We start from the raw sequence: 15552 nt of genomic DNA, 5'->3' as shown, positions 1-15552 counted from the left end.
CTGGGATTCCAACCCAGGATCTTATGTTTATTACACTGGTGCTTTAACCAAACAATCCAAGCCAAAAAATGCTCAATTGCTTGTATATTATTTGGTCGGTGGAAAGCTGTTGGTTTTCTATGGAGTTCAAGGCCTATTGCAATTCTAACATATTGTATAGAATTTTTTTTTTTAAATAAATGAAGGCACCACTGGGATTCGAACCCAGGATCTCCTGTTTACTAGACAGGCACTTTAACCAACTAAGCCATGGCGCCAAAGTCAGTGGAAGAGTTTCCACGATTAAGAAATTTCAGAAAAAATTGTCCAAACGAAAGCACCGCCGGGGCTCGAACCAAAGATCTCCTGTTTACTAGACAGGCACTTTAACCAACTAAGCCATAGCACCAAAAGCACTGTAAACACTATATACATAGAGTGCTGTATTTGCTTTTAACAACATTGGCTTCACAAGGTCTTACTTGAAAGATTCAGTAATTTTAAGAAAAGTTACTCCAAATTGAGGCACCGCTGGGATTCGAACCCAGGATCTCCTGTTTACTAGACAGGCACTTTAACCAACTAAGCCACGGCGCAAAGACAGTGGAAATGTTTTCTTATTTCATCATGGAGAGCTTTGCATGCTCACTCTACCCTGGAAGGGGGTCCCTTTTTAAACAACTAAGGTACAGCACTGAAACCACTGCAAGATTTATCTTTCTTTTCTTTTCTTGCTTATAACAGTATTAGCTTCACAAGGTCATATTTGAAAGGTTCAATAATTTTAAGAAAAGTTTGTCCAAACGCAGGCACCACTGGGATTCCAACCAGTGTTCTTGTGTTTAATACACTGGTGCTTTAACCAAACAATCCAAGCCAAAAAATGCTCATTTGCTTGTATATTATTTGGTCGGTGGAAAGCTGTTGGTTTTCTATGGAGTTCAAGGCCTATTGCAATTCTAACATATTGTATAGAAATATATATTTTTTTTAAAAAATGAAGGCACCACTGTGATTCGAACCCAGGATCTTCTATTTACTAGACAGGCACTTTAACCAAGTAAGCCATGGCGCCAAAGTTAGTGAAGGTGTTACCATAATTCCTCAAAGAGAGCTGTTCATGCTCACTCTACCCTGGAAGTGGGTCCCTCTCTGTAGCACTCCTTCCCAATGTTTGTTCCTTTCTTTTTTCTCTCTCTCCTATAGTTTTTTTGTGTCTGGAGTTTTTCTTTGTGTGCAGTAGGGTCAAGTGTGCGGGCTGTCAACTAAAGGTCCTGTCAAACCCCATTGAGACATACTGTATGTAATTTTGTGCTATATAAGATTTAAATGTTGCTTTTGTTTTGGTTATCACAGAATAAGTTTCACGTTGTTTCTTTGAAAGATTCAGCAATTTTAAGAAAACTTACTCAAAATGAAGGCAGCACTAAAATTCAAACCCAGTATCTCCTGTTTACTAGACAGGCACCTTAACCAACTAAGCCACGGCACCAAAAAGGCGGTAATAGTTATATACATAGAGAGCTGGTTATAACAGCATTAGCTTCAAAAGGTCTTATTTGAAATAATCAGCAATTTTAAGAAAATTACTCCAAATGAAAGCGCCACTGGGATTCAAACCGAGGACCTCCTTTTTACTAGACAGGCACTTTAACCAACTAAGCCACGGCGCCAAAGTCAGTGGAAGAGTTTCCACGATTAAGAAATTTCAGAAAATATTGTCCAAACGAAAGCACCGCCGGGGCTCGAACCAAAGATCTCCTGTTTACTAGACAGGCACTTTAACCAACTAAGCCATAGCACCAAAAGCACTGTAAACACTATATACATAGAGTGCTGTATTTGCTTTTAACAACATTGGCTTCACAAGGTCTTACTTGAAAGATTCAGTAATTTTAAGAAAAGTTACTCCAAATTGAGGCACCGCTGGGATTCGAACCCAGGATCTCCTGTTTACTAGACAGGCACTTTAACCAACTAAGCCACGGCGCCAAAGACAGTGGAAATGTTTTCTTATTTCATCATGGAGAGCTTTGCATGCTCACTCTACCCTGGAAGGGGGTCCCTTTTTAAACAACTAAGGTACAGTACTGAAACAACTGCAAGATTTATCTTTCTTTTCTTGCTTATAACAGTATTAGCTTCACAAGGTCATATTTGAAAGGTTCAGCAATTTTAAGAAAAATTTGTCCAAACGCAGGCACCACTGGGATTCCAACCCAGGATCTTATGTTTAATACACTGGTGCTTTAACCAAACAATCCAAGCCAAAAAATGCTCAATTGCTTGTATATTATTTGGTCGGTGGAAAGCTGTTGGTTTTCTATGGAGTTCAAGGCCTATTGCAATTCTAACATATTGTATAGAATTTTTTTTTTTAAATAAATGAAGGCACCACTGGGATTCGAACCCAGGATCTCCTGTTTACTAGACAGGCACTTTAACCAACTAAGCCATGGCGCCAAAGTTAATGAAGGTGTTACCTTAATTCCTCAAAGAGAGCTGTTCATGCTCACTCTACCCTGGAAGTGGGTCCCTCTCTGTAGCACTCCTTCCCAATGTTTGTTCCTTTCTTTTTTCTCTCTCTCCTATAGTTTTTTTTGTGTCTGGAGTTTTTCTTTGTGTGCAGTAGGGTCAAGTGTGCGGGCTGTCAACTAAAGGTCCTGTCAAACCCCATTGAGACATACTGTATGTAATTTTGTGCTATGTAATAAGTAAATGTTGCTTTAGTTTTGGTTATCACAGAATAAGGTTTACATTGTTTCTTTGAAAGATTCAGCAATTTTAAGAAAACTTACTCAAAATAAAGGCAGCACTAAAATTCAAACCCAGTATCTCCTGTTTACTAGACAGGCACCTTAACCAACTAAGCCAGGGCACCAAAAAGGCGGTAATAGTTATATACATAGAGAGCTGGTTATAACAGCATTAGCTTCAAAAGGTCTTATTTGAAATAATCAGCAATTTTAAGAAAAATTACTCCAAATGAAGGCGCCACTGGGATTCAAACCGAGGACCTCCTGTTTACTAGACAGGCACTTTAACCAACTAAGCCACGGCGCCAAAGTCAGTGGAAGAGTTTCCACGATTAAGAAATTTCAGAAAATATTGTCCAAACGAAAGCACCGCCGGGGCTCGAACCAAAGATCTCCTGTTTACTAGACAGGCACTCTAACCAACTAAGCCATAGCACCAAAAGCACTGTAAACACTATATACATAGAGCACTGTATTTGCTTTTAACAATATTGGCTTCACAAGGTCTTACTTGAAAGATTCAGTAATTTTAAGAAAAGTTACTCCAAATGAAGGCAGCCGCTGGGATTCGAACCCAGGATCTCCTGTTTACTAGACAGGCACTTTAACCAACTAAGCCACGGCGCCAAAGACAGTGGAAGTTGTTTTCTTATTTCATCATTGGAGACCTTTGCATGCTCACTCTACCCTGGAAGGGGGTCCCTTTTTAAACAACTAAGGTACAGTACTGAAACAACTGCAAGATTTATCTTTCTTTTCTTTTCTTGCTTATAACAGTATTAGCTTCACAAGGTCATATTTGAAAGGTTCAGCAATTTTAAGAAAAATTTGTCCAAACGCAGGCACCACTGGGATTCCAACCCAGGATCTTGTGTTTAATACACTGGTGCTTTAACTAAACAATCCAAGCCAAAAAATGCTCAATTGCTTGTATATTATTTGGTCGGTGGAAAGCTGTTGGTTTTCTATGGAGTTCAAGGCCTATTGCAATTCTAACATATTGTATAGAATTTTTTTTTTTTAAATAAATGAAGGCACCACTGGGATTCGAACCCAGGATCTCCTGTTTACTAGACAGGCACTTTAACCAACTAAGCCACGGCGCCAAAGTCAGTGGAAGAGTTTCCACGATTAAGAAATTTCAGAAAAAATTGTCCAAACGAAAGCACCGCTGGGGCTCGAACCAAAGATCTCCTGTTTACTAGACAGGCACTTTAACCAACTAAGCCATAGCACCAAAAGCACTGTAAACACTATATACATAGAGTGCTGTATTTGCTTTTAACAACATTGGCTTCACAAGGTCTTACTTGAAAAGATTCAGTAATTTTAAGAAAAGTTACTCCAAATGAAGGCACCGCTGGGATTCGAACCCAGGACCTCCTGTTTACTAGACAGGCACCTTAACCAACTAAGCCAGGGCACCAAAAAGGCGGTAATAGTGATATACAAATAGAGCTGGTTATAACAGCATTAGCTTCAAATCCCAGCGGATTATTTGAAATAATCAGCAATTTTAAGAAAAGTTACTCCAAATGAAAGCACCGCTGGGATTCGAACCCAGGATCTCCTGTTTACTAGACAGGCACTTTAACCAACTAACCCATGGCGCCAAAGTGAGTGGAAGAGTTTCCACGATTAAGAAATTTCAGAAAATATTGTCCAAACGAAAGCACCGCCGGGGCTCGAACCAAAGATCTCCTGTTTACTAGACAGGCACTTTAACCAACTAAGCCATAGCACCAAAAGCACTGTAAACACTATATACATAGAGTGCTGTATTTGCTTTTAACAACATTGGCTTCACAAGGTCTTACTTGAAAGATTCAGTAATTTTAAGAAAAGTTACTCCAAATTGAGGCACCGCTGGGATTCGAACCCAGGATCTCCTGTTTACTAGACAGGCACTTTAACCAACTAAGCCACGGCGCCAAAGACAGTGGAAATGTTTTCTTATTTCATCATGGAGAGCTTTGCATGCTCACTCTACCCTGGAAGGGGGTCCCTTTTTAAACAACTAAGGTACAGTACTGAAACAACTGCAAGATTTATCTTTCTTTTCTTTTCTTGCTTATAACAGTATTAGCTTCACAAGGTCATATTTGAAAGGTTCAACAATTTTAAGAAAAGTTTGTCCAAACGCAGGCACCACTGGGATTCCAACCAGTGTTCCTGTGTTTAATACACTGGTGCTTAAACCAAACAATCCAAGCCAAAAAATGCTCATTTGCTTGTATATTATTTGGTCGGTGGAAAGCTGTTGGTTTTCTATGGAGTTCAAGGCCTATTGCAATTCTAACATATTGTATAGAATATATATTTAAAAAAAAAAAAATGAAGGCACCACTGGGATTCGAACCCAGGATCTTCTGTTTACTAGACAGGCACTTTAACCAAGTAAGCCATGGCGCCAAAGTTAGTGAAGGTGTTACCATAATTCCTCAAAGAGAGCTGTGCATGCTCACTCTACCCTGGAAGTGGGTCCCTCTCTGTAGCACTCCTTCCCAATGTTTGTTCCTTTCTTTTTTCTCTCTCTCCTATAGTTTTTTTGTGTCTGGAGTTTTTCTTTGTGTGCAGTAGGGTCAAGTGTGCGGGCTGTCAACTAAAGGTCCTGTCAAACCCCATTGAGACATACTGTATGTAATTTTGTGCTATGTAATAAGTAAATGTTGCTTTTGTTTTGGTTATAATAGTATAAGGTTCACATTGTTTCTTTGAAAGATTCAGCAATTTCAAGAAAACTTACTCAAAATGAAGGCAGCACTAAAATTCAAACCCAGTATCTCCTGTTTACTAGACAGGCACCTTAACCAACTAAGCCAGGGCACCAAAAAGGCGGTAATAGTTATATACATATAGAGCTGGTTATAACAGCATTAGCTTCAAATCCCAGCGGATTATTTGAAATAATCAGCAATTTTAAGAAAAGTTACTCCAAATGAAAGCACCGCTGGGATTCGAACCCAGGATCTCCTGTTACTAGACAGGCACTTTAACCAACTAACCCACGGCGCCAAAGTCAGTGGAAGGGTTTCCACGATTAAGAAATTTTAGAAAAAATTGTCCAAACGCAAGCACCACCGGGGTTCGAACCAAAGCTCTCTTGTTTACTAGACAGGCACTTTAACCAACTAAGCCATAGCACCAAAAGCACTGTAAACACTATATACATAGAGCGCTGTATTTGCTTTTAACAATATTGGCTTCACAAGGTCTTACTTGAAAGATTCAGTAATTTTAAGAAAAGTTACTCCAAATAAAGGCAACCGCTGGGATTCGAACCCAGGATCTCCTGTTTACTAGACAGGCACTTTAACCAACTAAGCCACGGCGCCAAAGACAGTGGAAATGTTTTCTTATTTTATCATGGAGAGCTTTGCATGCTCACTCTACCCTGGAAGGGGGTCCCTTTTTAAACAACTAAGGTACAGTACTGAAACAACTGCAAGATTTATCTTTCTTTTCTTGCTTATAACAGTATTAGCTTCACAGGGTCATATTTGAAAGGTTCAGCAATTTTAAGACAAATTTGTCCAAACGCAGGCACCACTGGGATTCCAACCCAGGATCTTATGTTTATTACACTGGTGCTTTAACCAAACAATCCAAGCCAAAAAATGCTCAATTGCTTGTATATTATTTGGTCGGTGGAAAGCTGTTGGTTTTCTATGGAGTTCAAGGCCTATTGCAATTCTAACATATTGTATAGAATTTTTTTTTTTTAAATAATGAAGGCACCACTGGGATTCGAACCCAGGATCTCCTGTTTACTAGACAGGCACTTTAACCAACTAAGCCACGGCGCCAAAGTCAGTGGAAGAGTTTCCACGATTAAGAAATTTCAGAAAAAATTGTCCAAACGAAAGCACCGCCGGGGCTCGAACCAAAGATCTCCTGTTTACTAGACAGGCACTTTAACCAACTAAGCCATAGCACCAAAAGCACTGTAAACACTATATACATAGAGTGCTGTATTTGCTTTTAACAACATTGGCTTCACAAGGTCTTACTTGAAAGATTCAGTAATTTTAAGAAAAGTTACTCCAAATTGAGGCACCGCTGGGATTCGAACCCAGGATCTCCTGTTTACTAGACAGGCACTTTAACCAACTAAGCCACGGCGCCAAAGACAGTGGAAATGTTTTCTTATTTCATCATGGAGAGCTTTGCATGCTCACTCTACACTGGAAGGGGGTCCCTTTTTAAACAACTAAGGTACAGCACTGAAACCACTGCAAGATTTATCTTTCTTTTCTTTTCTTGCTTATAACAGTATTAGCTTCACAAGGTCATATTTGAAAGGTTCAATAATTTTAAGAAAAGTTTGTCCAAACGCAGGCACCACTGGGATTCCAACCAGTGTTCTTGTGTTTAATACACTGGTGCTTTAACCAAACAATCCAAGCCAAAAAATGCTCATTTGCTTGTATATTATTTGGTCGGTGGAAAGCTGTTGGTTTTCTATGGAGTTCAAGGCCTATTGCAATTCTAACATATTGTATAGAATATATATTTTTTTTAAAAAATGAAGGCACCACTGTGATTCGAACCCAGGATCTTCTATTTACTAGACAGGCACTTTAACCAAGTAAGCCATGGCGCCAAAGTTAGTGAAGGTGTTACCATAATTCCTCAAAGAGAGCTGTTCATGCTCACTCTACCCTGGAAGTGGGTCCCTCTCTGTAGCACTCCTTCCCAATGTTTGTTCCTTTCTTTTTTCTCTCTCTCCTATAGTTTTTTTGTGTCTGGAGTTTTTCTTTGTGTGCAGTAGGGTCAAGTGTGCGGGCTGTCAACTAAAGGTCCTGTCAAACCCCATTGAGACATACTGTATGTAATTTTGTGCTATATAAGATTTAAATGTTGCTTTTGTTTTGGTTATCACAGAATAAGTTTCACGTTGTTTCTTTGAAAGATTCAGCAATTTTAAGAAAACTTACTCAAAATGAAGGCAGCACTAAAATTCAAACCCAGTATCTCCTGTTTACTAGACAGGCACCTTAACCAACTAAGCCACGGCACCAAAAAGGCGGTAATAGTTATATACATAGAGAGCTGGTTATAACAGCATTAGCTTCAAAATGTCTTATTTGAAATAATCAGCAATTTTAAGAAAAATTACTCCAAATGAAGGCGCCACTGGGATTCAAACCGAGGACCTCCTTTTTACTAGACAGGCACTTTAACCAACTAAGCCACGGCGCCAAAGTCAGTGGAAGAGTTTCCACGATTAAGAAATTTCAGAAAATATTGTCCAAACGAAAGCACCGCCGGGGCTCGAACCAAAGATCTCCTGTTTACTAGACAGGCACTTTAACCAACTAAGCCATAGCACCAAAAGCACTGTAAACACTATATACATAGAGTGCTGTATTTGCTTTTAACAACATTGGCTTCACAAGGTCTTACTTGAAAGATTCAGTAATTTTAAGAAAAGTTACTCCAAATTGAGGCACCGCTGGGATTCGAACCCAGGATCTCCTGTTTACTAGACAGGCACTTTAACCAACTAAGCCACGGCGCCAAAGACAGTGGAAATGTTTTCTTATTTCATCATGGAGAGCTTTGCAATGCTCACTCTACACCCTGGAAGGGGGTCCCTTTTTAAACAACTAAGGTACAGTACTGAAACAACTGCAAGATTTATCTTTCTTTCTTTTCTTGCTTATAACAGTATTAGCTTCACAAGGTCATATTTGAAAGGTTCAACAATTTTAAGAAAAGTTTGTCCAAACGCAGGCACCACTGGGATTCCAACCAGTGTTCCTGTGTTTAATACACTGGTGCTTTAACCAAACAATCCAAGCCAAAAAATGCTCATTTGCTTGTATATTATTTGGTCGGTGGAAAGCTGTTGGTTTTCTATGGAGTTAAAGGCCTATTGCAATTCTAACATATTGTATAGAATATATATTTAAAAAAAAAAAAATGAAGGCACCACTGGGATTCGAACCCAGGATCTTCTGTTTACTAGACAGGCACTTTAACCAAGTAAGCCATGGCGCCAAAGTTAGTGGAAGGGTTTCCACGATTAAGAAATTTTAGAAAAAATTGTCCAACGCAAGCACCACCGGGGTTCGAACCAAGCTCTCTTGTTTACTAGACAGGCACTTTAACCAACTAAGCCATAGCACCAAAGCACTGTAAACACTATATACATAGAGCGCTGTATTTGCTTTTAACAATATTGGCTTCACAAGGTCTTACTTGAAAGATTCAGTAATTTTAAGAAAAGTTACTCCAAATGAAGGCACCGCTGGGATTCGAACCCAGGATCTCCTGTTTACTAGACAGGCACTTTAACCAACTAAGCCACGGCGCCAAAGACAGTGGAAATGTTTTCTTATTTTATCATGGAGAGCTTTGCATGCTCACTCTACCCTGGAAGGGGGTCCCTTTTTAAACAACTAAGGTACAGTACTGAAACAACTGCAAGATTTATCTTTCTTTTCTTGCTTATAACAGTATTAGCTTCACAGGGTCATATTTGAAAGGTTCAGCTAATTTTAAGAAAAATTTGTCCAAACGCAGGCACCACTGGGATTCCAACCCAGGATCTTATGTTTATTACACTGGTGCTTTAACCAAACAATCCAAGCCAAAAAATGCTCAATTGCTTGTATATTATTTGGTCGGTGGAAAGCTGTTGGTTTTCTATGGAGTTCAAGGCCTATTGCAATTCTAACATATTGTATAGAATTTTTTTTTTTAAATAAATGAAGGCACCACTGGGATTCGAACCCAGGATCTCCTGTTTACTAGACAGGCACTTTAACCAACTAAGCCACGGCGCCAAAGTCAGTGGAAGAGTTTCCACGATTAAGAAATTTCAGAAAAAATTGTCCAAACGAAAGCACCGCCGGGGCTCGAACCAAAGATCTCCTGTTTACTAGACAGGCACTTTAACCAACTAAGCCATAGCACCAAAAGCACTGTAAACACTATATACATAGAGTGCTGTATTTGCTTTTAACAACATTGGCTTCACAAGGTCTTACTTGAAAGATTCAGTAATTTTAAGAAAAGTTACTCCAAATTGAGGCACCGCTGGGATTCGAACCCAGGATCTCCTGTTTACTAGACAGGCACTTTAACCAACTAAGCCACGGCGCCAAAGACAGTGGAAATGTTTTCTTATTTCATCATGGAGAGCTTTGCATGCTCACTCTACACTGGAAGGGGGTCCCTTTTTAAACAACTAAGGTACAGCACTGAAACCACTGCAAGATTTATCTTTCTTTTCTTTTCTTGCTTATAACAGTATTAGCTTCACAAGGTCATATTTGAAAGGTTCAATAATTTTAAGAAAAGTTTGTCCAAACGCAGGCACCACTGGGATTCCAACCAGTGTTCTTGTGTTTAATACACTGGTGCTTTAACCAAACAATCCAAGCCAAAAAATGCTCATTTGCTTGTATATTATTTGGTCGGTGGAAAGCTGTTGGTTTTCTATGGAGTTCAAGGCCTATTGCAATTCTAACATATTGTATAGAATATATATTTTTTTTTAAAAAATGAAGGCACCACTGTGATTCGAACCCAGGATCTTCTATTTACTAGACAGGCACTTTAACCAAGTAAGCCATGGCGCCAAAGTTAGTGAAGGTGTTACCATAATTCCTCAAAGAGAGCTGTTCATGCTCACTCTACCCTGGAAGTGGGTCCCTCTCTGTAGCAGTCCTTCCCAATGTTTGTTCCTTTCTTTTTTCTCTCTCTCCTATAGTTTTTTTGTGTCTGGAGTTTTTCTTTGTGTGCAGTAGGGTCAAGTGTGCGGGCTGTCAACTAAAGGTCCTGTCAAACCCCATTGAGACATACTGTATGTAATTTTGTGCTATATAAGATTTAAATGTTGCTTTTGTTTTGGTTATCACAGAATAAGGTTTACAGTTGTTTCTTTGAAAGATTCAGCAATTTTAAGAAAACTTACTCAAAATGAAGGCAGCACTAAAATTCAAACCCAGTATCTCCTGTTTACTAGACAGGCACCTTAACCAACTAAGCCACGGCACCAAAAAGGCGGTAATAGTTATATACATAGAGAGCTGGTTATAACAGCATTAGCTTCAAAAGGTCTTATTTGAAATAATCAGCAATTTTAAGAAAAATTACTCCAAATGAAGGCGCCACTGGGATTCAAACCGAGGACCTCCTGTTTACTAGACAGGCACTTTAACCAACTAAGCCACGGCGCCAAAGTCAGTGGAAGAGTTTCCACGATTAAGAAATTTCAGAAAATATTGTCCAAACGAAAGCACCGCCGGGGCTCGAACCAAAGATCTCCTGTTTACTAGACAGGCACTTTAACCAACTAAGCCATAGCACCAAAAGCACTGTAAACACTATATACATAGAGTGCTGTATTTGCTTTTAACAACATTGGCTTCACAAGGTCTTACTTGAAAGATTCAGTAATTTTAAGAAAAGTTACTCCAAATTGAGGCACCGCTGGGATTCGAACCCAGGATCTCCTGTTTACTAGACAGGCACTTTAACCAACTAAGCCACGGCGCCAAAGACAGTGGAAATGTTTTCTTATTTCATCATGGAGAGCTTTGCATGCTCACTCTACCCTGGAAGGGGGTCCCTTTTTAAACAACTAAGGTACAGTACTGAAACAACTGCAAGATTTATCTTTCTTTTCTTGCTTATAACAGTATTAGCTTCACAAGGTCATATTTGAAAGGTTCAATAATTTTAAGAAAAGTTTGTCCAAACGCAGGCACCACTGGGATTCCAACCAGTGTTCTGTGTTTAATACACTGGTGCTTTAACCAAACAATCCAAGCCAAAAAATGCTCATTTGCTTGTATATTATTTGGTCGGTGGAAAGCTGTTGGTTTTCTATGGAGTTCAAGGCCTATTGCAATTCTAACATATTGTATAGAATATATATTTTTTTTTAAAAAAATGAAGGCACCACTGTGATTCGAACCCAGGATCTTCTATTTACTAGACAGGCACTTTAACCAAGTAAGCCATGGCGCCAAAGTTAGTGAAGGTGTTACCATAATTCCTCAAAGAGAGCTGTTCATGCTCACTCTACCCTGGAAGTGGGTCCCTCTCTGTAGCACTCCTTCCCAATGTTTGTTCCTTTCTTTTTTCTCTCTCTCCTATAGTTTTTTTGTGTCTGGAGTTTTTCTTTGTGTGCAGTAGGGTCAAGTGTGCGGGCTGTCAACTAAAGGTCCTGTCAAACCCCATTGAGACATACTGTATGTAATTTTGTGCTATATAAGATTTAAATGTTGCTTTTGTTTTGGTTATCACAGAATAAGTTTCACGTTGTTTCTTTGAAAGATTCAGCAATTTTAAGAAAACTTACTCAAAATGAAGGCAGCACTAAAATTCAAACCCAGTATCTCCTGTTTACTAGACAGGCACCTTAACCAACTAAGCCACGGCACCAAAAAGGCGGTAATAGTTATATACATAGAGAGCTGGTTATAACAGCATTAGCTTCAAAAGGTCTTATTTGAAATAATCAGCAATTTTAAGAAAAATTACTCCAAATGAAGGCGCCACTGGGATTCAAACCGAGGACCTCCTTTTACTAGACAGGCACTTTAACCAACTAAGCCACGGCGCCAAAGTCAGTGGAAGAGTTTCCACGATTAAGAAATTTCAGAAAATATTGTCCAAACGAAAGCACCGCCGGGGCTCGAACCAAAGATCTCCTGTTTACTAGACAGGCACTTTAACCAACTAAGCCATAGCACCAAAAGCACTGTAAACACTATATACATAGAGTGCTGTATTTGCTTTTAACAACATTGGCTTCACAAGGTCTTACTTGAAAGATTCAGTAATTTTAAGAAAAGTTACTCCAAATTGAGGCACCGCTGGGATTCGAACCCAGGATCTCCTGTTTACTAGACAGGCACTTTAACCAACTAAGCCACGGCGCCAAAGACAGTGGAAATGTTTTCTTATTTCATCATGGAGAGCTTTGCATGCTCACTCTACCCTGGAAGGGGGTCCCTTTTTAAACAACTAAGGTACAGTACTGAAACAACTGCAAGATTTATCTTTCTTTTCTTTTCTTGCTTATAACAGTATTAGCTTCACAAGGTCATATTTGAAAGGTTCAACAATTTTAAGAAAAGTTTGTCCAAACGCAGGCACCACTGGGATTCCAACCAGTGTTCCTGTGTTTAATACACTGGTGCTTTAACCAAACAATCCAAGCCAAAAAATGCTCATTTGCTTGTATATTATTTGGTCGGTGGAAAGCTGTTGGTTTTCTATGGAGTTCAAGGCCTATTGCAATTCTAACATATTGTATAGAATATATATTTAAAAAAAAAAAAATGAAGGCACCACTGGGATTCGAACCCAGGATCTTCTGTTTACTAGACAGGCACTTTAGCCAAGTAAGCCATGGCGCCAAAGTTAGTGAAGGTGTTACCATAATTCCTCAAAGAGAGCTGTGCATGCTCACTCTACCCTGGAAGTGGGTCCCTCTCTGTAGCACTCCTTCCCAATGTTTGTTCCTTTCTTTTTTCTCTCTCTCCTATAGTTTTTTTGTGTCTGGAGTTTTTCTTTGTGTGCAGTAGGGTCAAGTGTGCGGGCTGTCAACTAAAGGTCCTGTCAAACCCCATTGAGACATACTGTATGTAATTTTGTGCTATGTAATAAGTAAATGTTGCTTTTGTTTTGGTTATAATAGTATAAGGTTCACATTGTTTCTTTGAAAGATTCAGCAATTTCAAGAAAACTTACTCAAAATGAAGGCAGCACTAAAATTCAAACCCAGTATCTCCTGTTTACTAGACAGGCACCTTAACCAACTAAGCCAGGGCACCAAAAAGGCGGTAATAGTTATATACATATAGAGCTGGTTATAACAGCATTAGCTTCAAATCCCAGCGGATTATTTGAAATAATCAGCAATTTTAAGAAAAGTTACTCCAAATGAAAGCACCGCTGGGATTCGAACCCAGGATCTCCTGTTTACTAGACAGGCACTTTAACCAACTAACCCACGGCGCCAAAGTCAGTGGAAGGGTTTACACGATTAAGAAATTGTAGAAAAAATTGTCCAAACGCAAGCACCACCGGGGTTCGAACCAAAGCTCTCTTGTTTACTAGACAGGCACTTTAACCAACTAAGCCACAGCACCAAAAGCACTGTAAACACTATATACATAGAGCGCTGTATTTGCTTTTAACAATATTGGCTTCACAAGGTCTTACTTGAAAGATTCAGTAATTTTAGGAAAAGTTACTCCTAATAAAGGCACCGCTGGGATTCGAACCCAGGATCTCCTGTTTACTAGACAGGCACTTTAACCAACTAAGCCACGGCGCCAAAGACAGTGGAAATGTTTTCTTATTTTATCATGGAGAGCTTTGCATGCTCACTCTACCCTGGAAGGGGGTCCCTTTTTAAACAACTAAGGTACAGTACTGAAACAACTGCAAGATTTATCTTTCTTTTCTTGCTTATAACAGTATTAGCTTCACAGGGTCATATTTGAAAGGTTCAGCAATTTTAAGAAAAATTTGTCCAAACGCAGGCACCACTGGGATTCCAACCCAGGATCTTATGTTTATTACACTGGTGCTTTAACCAAACAATCCAAGCCAAAAAATGCTCAATTGCTTGTATATTATTTGGTCGGTGGAAAGCTGTTGGTTTTCTATGGAGTTCAAGGCCTATTGCAATTCTAACATATTGTATAGAATTTTTTTTTTTAAATAAATGAAGGCACCACTGGGATTCGAACCCAGGATCTCCTGTTTACTAGACAGGCACTTTAACCAACTAAGCCACGGCGCCAAAGTCAGTGGAAGAGTTTCCACGATTAAGAAATTTCAGAAAAAATTGTCCAAACGAAAGCACCGCCGGGGCTCGAACCAAAGATCTCCTGTTTACTAGACAGGCACTTTAACCAACTAAGCCATAGCACCAAAAGCACTGTAAACACTATATACATAGAGTGCTGTATTTGCTTTTAACAACATTGGCTTCACAAGGTCTTACTTGAAAGATTCAGTAATTTTAAGAAAAGTTACTCCAAATTGAGGCACCGCTGGGATTCGAACCCAGGATCTCCTGTTTACTAGACAGGCACTTTAACCAACTAAGCCACGGCGCCAAAGACAGTGGAAATGTTTTCTTATTTCATCATGGAGAGCTTTGCATGCTCACTCTACCCTGGAAGGGGGTCCCTTTTTAAACAACTAAGGTACAGCACTGAAACCACTGCAAGATTTATCTTTCTTTTCTTTTCTCTCTTATAACAGTATTAGCTTCACAAGGTCATATTTGAAAGGTTCAATAATTTTAAGAAAAGTTTGTCCAAACGCAGGCACCACTGGGATTCCAACCAGTGTTCTTGTGTTTAATACACTGGTGCTTTAACCAAACAATCCAAGCCAAAAAATGCTCATTTGCTTGTATATTATTTGGTCGGTGGAAAGCTGTTGGTTTTCTATGGAGTTCAAGGCCTATTGCAATTCTAACATATTGTATAGAATATATATTTTTTTTTAAAAAATGAAGGCACCACTGTGATTCGAACCCAGGATCTTCTATTTACTAGACAGGCACTTTAACCAAGTAAGCCATGGCGCCAAAGTTAGTGAAGGTGTTACCATAATTCCTCAAAGAGAGCTGTTCATGCTCACTCTACCCTGGAAGTGGGTCCCTCTCTGTAGCACTCCTTCCCAATGTTTGTTCCTTTCTTTTTTCTCTCTCTCCTATAGTTTTTTTGTGTCTGGAGTTTTTCTTTGTGTGCAGTAGGGTCAAGTGTGCGGGCTGTCAACTAAAGGTCCTGTCAAACCCCATTGAGACATACTGTATGTAATTTTGTGCTATATA

At 39.3% G+C, this 15552-nt stretch overlaps 10 non-coding genes across 10 annotated transcripts; all 10 read right to left on the bottom strand.

Moving 5' to 3' along the window:
• Positions 1–1897: 1897 nt before the first annotated feature.
• trnat-agu (transfer RNA threonine (anticodon AGU)) lies at positions 1898–1971 on the bottom strand. The gene has a single exon. It is a non-coding gene; the product is annotated as a tRNA-Thr (tRNA).
• A 2622-nt stretch (positions 1972–4593) lies between these two features.
• On the bottom strand, positions 4594–4667 carry trnat-agu (transfer RNA threonine (anticodon AGU)). The gene has a single exon. It is a non-coding gene; the product is annotated as a tRNA-Thr (tRNA).
• Positions 4668–6786: 2119 nt separating this feature from the next.
• Positions 6787–6860, bottom strand: trnat-agu (transfer RNA threonine (anticodon AGU)). Its single transcript has one exon. It is a non-coding gene; the product is annotated as a tRNA-Thr (tRNA).
• Positions 6861–8182: 1322 nt separating this feature from the next.
• On the bottom strand, positions 8183–8256 carry trnat-agu (transfer RNA threonine (anticodon AGU)). The gene has a single exon. It is a non-coding gene; the product is annotated as a tRNA-Thr (tRNA).
• A 724-nt stretch (positions 8257–8980) lies between these two features.
• Positions 8981–9054, bottom strand: trnat-agu (transfer RNA threonine (anticodon AGU)). Its single transcript has one exon. It is a non-coding gene; the product is annotated as a tRNA-Thr (tRNA).
• Positions 9055–9771: 717 nt separating this feature from the next.
• Positions 9772–9845, bottom strand: trnat-agu (transfer RNA threonine (anticodon AGU)). The gene has a single exon. It is a non-coding gene; the product is annotated as a tRNA-Thr (tRNA).
• A 1324-nt stretch (positions 9846–11169) lies between these two features.
• Positions 11170–11243, bottom strand: trnat-agu (transfer RNA threonine (anticodon AGU)). The gene has a single exon. It is a non-coding gene; the product is annotated as a tRNA-Thr (tRNA).
• A 1317-nt stretch (positions 11244–12560) lies between these two features.
• trnat-agu (transfer RNA threonine (anticodon AGU)) lies at positions 12561–12634 on the bottom strand. The gene has a single exon. It is a non-coding gene; the product is annotated as a tRNA-Thr (tRNA).
• A 1329-nt stretch (positions 12635–13963) lies between these two features.
• trnat-agu (transfer RNA threonine (anticodon AGU)) lies at positions 13964–14037 on the bottom strand. Its single transcript has one exon. It is a non-coding gene; the product is annotated as a tRNA-Thr (tRNA).
• A 716-nt stretch (positions 14038–14753) lies between these two features.
• On the bottom strand, positions 14754–14827 carry trnat-agu (transfer RNA threonine (anticodon AGU)). The gene has a single exon. It is a non-coding gene; the product is annotated as a tRNA-Thr (tRNA).
• Between the last annotated feature and the right edge of the window lie 725 nt (positions 14828–15552).

This window comes from Denticeps clupeoides, chromosome 1 (assembly GCF_900700375.1).
Source record: "Denticeps clupeoides chromosome 1, fDenClu1.1, whole genome shotgun sequence".
NCBI classification, from domain to species: Eukaryota; Metazoa; Chordata; class Actinopteri; order Clupeiformes; family Denticipitidae; genus Denticeps; species Denticeps clupeoides.
This window is presented reverse-complemented; position numbering and strand designations above follow the sequence as displayed.